Here is a 9,616-nt window from a genome sequence, read left to right on the forward strand (position 1 = left end):
CTCCGATGGGGACCAAACTTTGCAAGTATGTAGGGGTCGGTACCCCGTGCATGCTTGCAAAGTTTGGTCTTTATCGGAGCACGTTTGGGTACGATGGTATGGGAAAGAGCTGGATTTTCCATGGCTTGTTAAGCACCAAACAACTTGCAAAATCTGCACTAGGCACTAATTACTAACCCAAACATGCTACCATGGGAACCAAACTTTGCATGTGGTGGTGAGTCCCCCCCACATGGTTGTAAAGTTTGGTCCCCATCGGAGCATGTTTGCGTATGATGGTATGGGAAAGAGTGGGATTTTCCATGTCCTCTTGAGCACCAAGAAACTTGAAAAATCCGCACTGGGTGCTAAATTCTAACCCAAAAATGCTCCGATGGGGACCAAACTTTACAAGCTTGCGGGGGTGGGTCCACCCCAACTGCTTGCAAAGTTTGGTCCCCATCGGAGCATGTTTGTGTACGATGGTATGGGAAAGACCGGGAGTTTCCATGGCCTCTTAAGCACCTAGAGACTTGAGAAATCTGCACTAGGCACTAAATACTAACCAGACAATGCTTCGATGGGGACCAAATTTTGCAAGCATGTGGGGGGGGGACCCTGCAAGCATGTGGGGGTGTGTCCCCCCCCCCCCCCCCACATGCTTGCAAATCTTTGTCCCCATTGGAGCATGTTTGGATACGATGGTATGGGAAAAAGCGGGATTTCTGATGGCCTCTTAAGCACCAACAGCCTTGAAAAATCCGTACTAGGCACTAATTACTAACCCAAATATACTCCGAATGGGGACCAAAAATTGCAAGCATGTGGGGGTGGGTCCCCCCCGCATGCTTGCAAAGTTTGGTCACCATCGGACCATGTTTACGTACGATGGTATGGAAAAGAGCGGGATTTTCCATGGCCTCTTAAGCACTAAGAGACTTGAAAAATCCGCACTACGCGGGCGTTAATTACTAACCTAAACATGCTCTGATGGGGGACGAAACTTTACAAGCATGTGTGGGGGTGGGTTCCTCCTCCACATACTTGCAAATTTTGGTCCCCACCACCATCAGAGAATGTTTGGGTACGATGGTATGGGAAAGAGCGGGATTTTCCATGGCCTCTTAAGCACCAAGAGACCTGAAAAATCCACATTGGGTGCTAATTACTAACCCAAACATGCCTTGATGGGGACCAAACTTTGCAAGCATGTGGGGGTGGGTCCCCCTTGCATGCTTGCAAGGGGTCCCCCTTGTATGCTTGCAAAGTTTGGTCTCCATTGGGGTATGTTTGGGTATGATGGTATGGGAAAGAGCAAGATTTTCCATGGCATTTTAAGCACCAAGAGACTTGAAAAATTCACACTAGGCGCTAATTACTAACCCAAACATGCTCTGATGGTGACCAAACTTTTTAAGCATGTGGGTGTGAGTCCCCCCCGCATGCTTGCAATGGTTGGTCTCCATCGGAGCATGTTTGGGTACGATGGTATGGGAAAGAGCGGGATTTTCCATGGCCTCTTAAGCACAAAGAGACTTGAAAAATCCGCACTGGGCGGCGCTAATTACTAACCCAAAAATGCTCCGATGGGAACCAAACTTTACAAGAATGTGGGGGTGAGTCCCCCCCACATTCTTGCAAAGTTTGGTCCCCATCGGAGCATGTTTGGGTACGATGGAATGGGAAAGAGCAGGATTTTCCATTGCCTCTTAAGCACCAAGAGACTTGAAAAATCCGCACTAGGCGCTAAATACTAACCCAAACATGCTCCGATGGGAACCAGACTTTGCAAGCATGTGGAGGCGTGTCCCCCCCGCATGCTTGCAAAGGTTGGTCTCCATCGGAGCATGTTTGGGTATGATGGTATGGGAAGGAGCAGGATTTTCCATGTCTTCTTAAGCACCAAGAGGCTTGAAGAATCTGCATTGGGAGCTAATTTCTAACCCAAAAATGCTCAGATGGGAACCAAACTTTACAAGAATGTGGGGGTGGTCTCCCCACATTCTTGAAAATTTTAGTCGCCATCGGAGCGTGTTTGGGTACAATGGTATGGGAAAGAGCGGGATTTTCGATGGCCTCTTAACCACCAAGAGACTTGAAAAATCCGCACTAGGCGCTAATTACTAACCCAAACATGATCCAATGGGTATCGAACTTTGCAAGCATGTGGGGGTGGGTCCCCTCGCATGCTTGCAAAGTTTGGTACACCCATCGGTACATGTTTGCGAGGATGGTATGGGAAAGAGCGGGATTTTCTATGGCCTCTTAAGCACCAAGAGACTTGAAAATTCCACACTAGGTGCTAAAGTCTAACCCAAAAATGCTCCGATGGGGACCAAACTTTACAAGCATGTGGGGGTGGGTCTCCCTTGCATGCTTGCAAAGTTTGGTCCCCATCGGAGCATGTTTTCGTACGATGGTATGGGAAAGAGCAGTATTTTCCATGCCCTCTTAAGCACCAAGAGACTTGAAGAATCCGCACTGGGCGCTAATTACTAACCCAAAAATGCTCCGATAGGGACCAAACTTTACAAGCATGTGGGGGTGGGTCCCACCACATTCTTCCAAAGTTTGGTCCCTATCGGAGCCATGTTTGGGTACGATGGTATGCGAAAGAGCATGATTTTCCATGCCCTCTTAAGCACCAAGAGACTTTAAAAATCCACACTATGCACTAATTACTAATCCAGAAATGTTGGGATGGGAACTAAACTTTAGAAGGATGTGGGGGTGGGTCCCCCCCCCCAAGATTGCAAAGTTTGGTCCCCATCAGAGTATGTTTGGGTATGAAGGTAAGTGAAAGAGCGGGATTTTCCATGGCCTCTTGAGCACCAAGACACTTGAAAAATTTGCACTGGGCGCTAATGACTAACCCAAATATGCTTCGATGGGGACCAAACTTTGCAAGCATGTGGGGCTGGATCCCCCCCGCATGCTTGCAAAGTTTGGTCCCCATCGGAGCCTGTTTGGGTACAATGGTATGGGAAAGAGCGGGATTTTCCATGCCCTCTTAAGCACCAAGAGACTTGATGAAAAATCCGCACTGGGCGCTAGACACTAACCCAAACATGCTCCGATGGGGACCAGACTTTGCAAGCATGTGGGAGGGGACCCAGCATGTGGGGCAAGGACCCCCCACATGCTTGCAATGCTTGGTCCCCATTGGAGCATGTCTGGATACGATGGTATGGGAAAGAGCAGGATTTTCCATGGCCTCTTAAGCACCAAGAGCCTTGAAAAATCCATAGTGGGTGCTAATTACTAACCCAAATATACTCCAATGGGGACCAAACTTTGCAAGCATGTGGGGGTGGGTCCCCCCTGCATGCTTGCAAAGCTTGGTCCCCATCCGAGCATATTTGCGTACAATGGTATGGGAAAGAGCGGGATTTTCCACGGCCTCTTAAGCACCAAGAGACTTGAAAAATCCGCACTGGGCACTAAGTCCCCCCCGCATGCTTGCAAAGTTTGGCCTCCATCAGAGAATTTCTGGGTACCATGGTATGGGTAAGACCGAGACTTTCCATGCCCTCTTAAGCACCAAGAGACTTGAAAAATTCACATAGGGTGTTAATTACTAACCCCCTATGGGGACCAAACTTTTCAAGGATGTGGGGGTGGTTTCCCCCCAATGGGGACCAAACTTTACAAGAATGTGGGGGTGGGTTCCCCAGCATGCTTGTTGCAAAGTTTGGTCCCCATCGGAGCATCTTTGGGTACGATGGTATGGGAAAGAGCGGGTTTTTCCATGGCCTCTTAAGCACCAAGAGACTTGAAAAATCCACACTGGGCGCTAATTACGACCCCGAAAATGCTCCATTAGGGACCAAACTTTACAAGCATGTGGGGGATAGCTCCCCCCCACATGCTTGCAATGTTTGGTCCCCATCAGAGCATGTTTGGGTACGATGGTATGGGAAAGAGTGGGATTTTTCATGGCCTATTCACCAAGAGACTTGAAAAATCCGCACTAGGTGCTAATTACTAACCCAAACAAGCTCCGATGGGAGCCAAACTTTTCAAGCATGTGGGGGTGAGTCCCCCCCACATGATTGCAATGTTTGGTCCCCATCGGAGCATGTTTGGGTATGATGGTATGTAAAAGAGCGGGATTTTCTATGGCCTCTTGAGCACCAAGAGACTTGAAAAATCCACACTAGGTGCTAATTACTAACCCAAACATGCTTGGATGGGGACCAAATTTTACAAAGCATCTGGGGGTGGGTCCCTCCCACATGCTTGCAAAGTTTGGTCCCCCCATCGGAGCATGTTTGGATATGATGGTATGGGAAAGAGTAGGATTTTCCATGGCCTCTTAAGCACCAAGAGACTTGAAAAATCTGCACTAGGCGCTAATTACTAACCCAATCATGCTCCGATGGAAACCAAACTTTGCAAGCATGTGCCCCCCCGCATTGTTGCAAAGTTTGGTCTCCATAGGAGCATTTTTGGGTACGATGGTATGGTAAAGAGCGGGACTTTCCATGCCCTCTTAAGCACCAAGAGACTTGAAAAATCAGCACTGGGCGCTAATTATAACTCAAAAAGGCTCTGATGGGAACGAAACTTTACTAGCATGTGGGGGTGACATTCTTGCAAAGTTTGGTCTCCCCATCGAGCATGTGGGGTGGGTCCCCCCTCGCATGCTTGAAAAGTTTGGTTGCCATTGGAGCATGTTTGCGTACGATGGTATGGGAAAGAACGGGGTTTTCTATGGCCTCTTACGCACTAAGGGACTTGAAAAATCTACACTGGGAGCTAATTACTAACCCAAAAATGATCCGATGGGGACCAAACTTTACAAGCATGTGGGGATGGGTCCCCCCTCCACATGCTTGCAAAGCTTGGTCCCCATGGGAGCATGTTTGGGTATAATGGTATGGGAAAGAGCGGGATTTTCCATGGCCTCTTAAGCACCAAGGGACTTGAAAAATCCACACTAGGTGCTAATTACTAACCCAAACATGCCCAGATGAGGACCAAATTTTGCAAGCATATGGGGGTGGGTCCCACCTGCATGCTTGCAAAGTTTGGTCCCCACTTGAAAAATCAGCACCACTGGGTGCTAATTACTAACCCAAAAATGCTCCGATGAGGATTAAACTTTACAAGCATGTGGGGGTAGGATCCCCCACATTCTTGCAAATTTTAGTCCCCATCAGCAGAGCATGTTTGGGTACGATGGTATGGGAAGGAGCACGAGTTTTTATTTCCTCTTAAAGCACCAAGAGACTTGAAAAATCCACACTGGGCACTAATTACTAACCCAAACATGCTCCGATGTGGACCAAACTTTTTAAGAATGTGGGGGTTGGTTCTCGCCACATGCTTGCAATGCTTGGTTCCCATTGGAGCACGTTTGGATACGATGGTATGGGAAAGAGCGGGATTTTCCATGGCCTCTTAAGTACAAAGAGCCTTGAAAAATCCGAAGTGGGCGCTAATTACTAATCCAAATATGCTCCAATGGGGACCAAACTTTGCAAGCATGTGGGGGTGGGTCCCCCCCGCATGCTTGCAGAGTTTGGTATGCATCGGAGCATATTTGCGTACGATGGTATGGGAAAGAGCGAGATTTTCCATGGCCTATTAAGAACCAAGAGACTTGAAAAATCCACACTGGGCGCTAAAGTCTAACCCAAAAATTCTTCAATATAGGGACCAAACTTTACAAGAATGTGGGGGTGGGTCCCCCCCACATGCTTGCAAAGTTTGTCCCCATCGGAGCATGTTTGGGTATGATGGTATGGGAAAGAGTGAGATTTTCCATGGCCTCTTAAGTACCAAGAGACTTGAACAATCTGCACTAGGCACTAATTACTAACCCAAACATGCTTCAATGGGAACCAAACTTTGCAAGCATGTGGGGGTGAGTTCCCCCCGCAGGCTTCCAAAGTTTGGCCTCCATCGGAGCATTTTTGGGTACGATGGTATGGGAAAGAGCGGGATTTTCCATGCCCTCTCAAGCACCAAGAGACTTGAAAAATCCGCATTGGGTGCTAATTACTAACCCAAAAATGCTCTGATGGGGACCAAACTTAATAAGCATGTGGGGGTGGCTCTCCCCACATTTTTGCAAAGTTTGGTCCCCATCGGAGCATGTTTAGGTACAATGGTATGGGAAAGAGCGGGATTTTCCATGCCCTCTTGAGCACTAAGAGACTTGAAACATCCGCACACTAGGTGCTAATTACTAATCCAAAAATTCTCCAATGGGAACCAAACTTTAGAAGCATGTGGGGGTGGGTCCCCCCCATGCTTGCAAAGTTTGGTCTCCATTGGAGCATGTTTGGGTATGATGATATGTGAAAGAGCGGGATTTTCCATGGCCTCTTGAGCACCAAGAGACTTGAAAAATTCACACTAGGCCCTAATTACTAATCCAAAAATACTCCGATGGGGACCAAACTTTAGAAGCATGTGTGGGGATGGGTCTTCCCCCATGCTTGCAAAGTTTGGTCCCGATCGGAGCATGCTTGGGTATGATGGTATGTGAAAGAGTGGGATTTTCCATGGCATCTTAAGCACCAAAGGACTTGAAAAATCCGCACTACTGGGTGCTAATTAACTCACCCAAAAATTCTCCGATGGGGACCAATTTTTACAACCATGTGGGGGTGGGTCCCCTTCATGCTTGCAAAGTTTGGTCCGCATCAGAGCATGTTTGGGTACGAAGGTATGGGAAAGACCGGGATTTTCTATGGCCTCTTAAGCACCTAGAGACTTGAGAAATCTGCACTAGGCGCTAAGTACTAACCCAAACATGCTCCGATGGGGACCAAACTTTGCAAGCATGTGGGGGGGGACCCTGCAAGCATGTACTTGCAAGCATGTACTTGCAAGCATGTAGGAGTGGGCCCCACATGCTTGAAAAGTTTGGCTCCCATCGGAGCATGTTTGGGTTAGTAATTAGCTCCTAGTGCGGATTTTTCAAGTCTCTTGGTTTAAGAGGCCATGGAAAATCCTGCTCTTTCCCATAACATCGTACCCAAACATGCTCCGATGGGCACCAAACTTTGCAAGCATGCGGGGGGACCCACCCCCACATGCTTGCAAAGTTTTGTCCCCATTAGAGCATGTTTGGGTTAGTATTTAGCGCCTAGTGTGGATTTTTCAAGTCTCTTGGTGCTTAAGAGGCCATGGAAAATCCCGCTCTTTCCCATACCATCGTACCCAAACATGCTCTGATGGGGACCCAATTTTGTAAAAATGTGGCAAGACCCACCCCCACATTCTTGTAAACTTTGGTCCCCATCGGATCATTTTTGGGTTAGTAAATAGCGCCCAGTACGTATTTTTCAAGTCTCTTGGTGCTTAAGAGGGCATGGAAAATCTCGCTCTTTCTCATACTATCGTACCCAAATATGCTCCGATGGAGACTAACCTTTGCAAGCATGCGGGGGTGTATGGATGTGGATGTATATGGAAGAATATATGTGGATGTGAACGTGATGGATATAAACGAGAATAGAGGCGATGAGATGTGATGTAAATTGGATAGATATGAATGATAAAGGATGTGAAACTTGGTATAGGGTCCAAGTGTGCTAGGAGTATTCACTTGAGGGGAGGTGTTGAAATATATAAGTGAATATGGTGTGTGCGGGAACAAGCCCTTGGCTAGAGGCTGTAAAAGAGAATCTGTAAATGTGAGAGAACCTGTGAAAAGGTGAGAAGAATCTACTGGGAGAGAATAAAGGGTAGCATGAGAAGATTTAGGAAGTGTGGAGATATTCTGGGAGATATTATGGGAAAAGTGAAGAGGTGGAGAGAATCAAGCAAAAGAGGTGGAGTGAATCAAGGAGAAATCAGTGGGATTAGATGCTTGAATGTAAACTCTATAAATTGAGGCATTGGCCTAATGAGAATTTACTGGTTTTTGATTATCCATGCCTACATTAAGCTATTTATTAATTACTCACTAATCACGTCTTAATTATCATCTAATCACTTTCTTAATGATGTTGATTCTAGCATTTGATCCACCATAGCTCATCACATTGCTGTAATTTCAACAGACCAAACTTTATAAGCATGTTTGGGTGGGTCTCCCCCATATGCTTGCAAAGTTTGGTCCCCATCGGAGCATATTTGCATACGATGGTATGAGAAAGAGCGGGATTTTCATGGCCTCTTAAGCACCAAGAGATTGAAAAATCCGCACTGGGTGCTAATTACTAACCCAAAAATGCTTCGATGGGGGGACCAGACTTTACAAGCATGTGGGGGCGGGTCCCCCCACATTCTTCCAAAGTTTGGTCCCCATCGGAGCATGTTTTGGGTAGGATGGTATGGGAAAGAGCGGGATTTTCCATGGCCTCTTAAGCACCAAGAGACTTGAAAATCCACACTGGGCGCTAATTACTAACACAAACATGGTCTGATGGGGACCAAACTTTGCAAGCATGCGGGGGAGGGTCCCCCCAACATGCTTGCAAAGTTTATTTCCCGTCGGAGCATGCTTGCGAATGGTATGGGAAAGAGCGGGATTTTCCATGGCCTCTTAAGCACCAAGAGCCTTGAAAAATCTGCAATGGGCGCTAATTACTAACCCAAATATGCTCCCATGGGCACCAAACTTTGCAAGCATGTGGGAGTGGGTCCCCCCCCGCATGCTTGCAAAGTTAAGTCCCCCCCGCATGTGGGCTAGAAGGGTTTGGGCTAATTTTGAGTGTGCAAAGAGAGGGAGCTCCTCCACTAGCTGTGGGGGTGCAGAGACTAGTTGAAAAAAGAGGGAAATTTTATAATTAGCTACTAATCCTAATTAATAAAATGATTAGCAAGATAATGGGCTCACAAATTAATGGATTCTAGGCTAGGCTCTGATACCATGTTGAAATTACAGCAATGTGATGAGCTATGGTGGATCAAATGCTAGAATCAACATCATTAACAAAGTGATTAGATGATAATTAAGATATGATTAGTGAGTAATTCACAAATAGCTTAAGGTAGGCATGGATAATCAAAAACCAGCAAATTCTCATTAGGCCAATGCCTCAATTTATAGAGTTTACATCCAAGCATCTAATCCCACTGATTTCTCCTTGATTCACTCCACCTCTTTTGCTTGATTCTCTCCCTCTTCACTTTTCCCAGAATATCTCCTAGAATATCTCCACACTTCCTAAATCTTCTCATGCTACCCTTTATTCTCTCCCAGTAGATTCTTCTCACCTTTTCACAGGTTCTCTCACATTTACAGATTCTCTTTTATAGCCTCTAGCCAAGGGCTTATTTCCGCACACACCCTATTCACTTGTATATTTCAACATGGTCCCCATCGGAGCATATTTGGGTTAGACTTTAGAGCCCAGTGCAGATTTTTCAAGTCTCTTGGTGCTTAAGAGGCCATGGAGAATCTTGCTCTTTCCCACACCATCGTATGCAAGCGTGCTTCGATGGGGACCAAACTTTGCGGGCATGCGGGGGGGACCCACGCCCACATGCTTGCAAAGTTTGGTCCCTATGGGAGCATATTTGGGTTAGTAATTAGCGCCCACCACTACAGATTTTTGAAGGCTCTTGGTGCTTAAGAGGCCATGGAAAATCCCGCTCTTTCCCATGCCATCAAACTTTGCAAGCATGCGGGGGTATCCACCCCCACATGCTTGCAAAGTTTGGTCCACATCGGAGC

Source organism: Cibotium barometz, chromosome 26 (genome assembly GCF_041138505.1).
Source record: "Cibotium barometz isolate CiBa-2024 chromosome 26, ASM4113850v1, whole genome shotgun sequence".
NCBI lineage: Eukaryota > Viridiplantae > Streptophyta > Polypodiopsida > Cyatheales > Cibotiaceae > Cibotium > Cibotium barometz.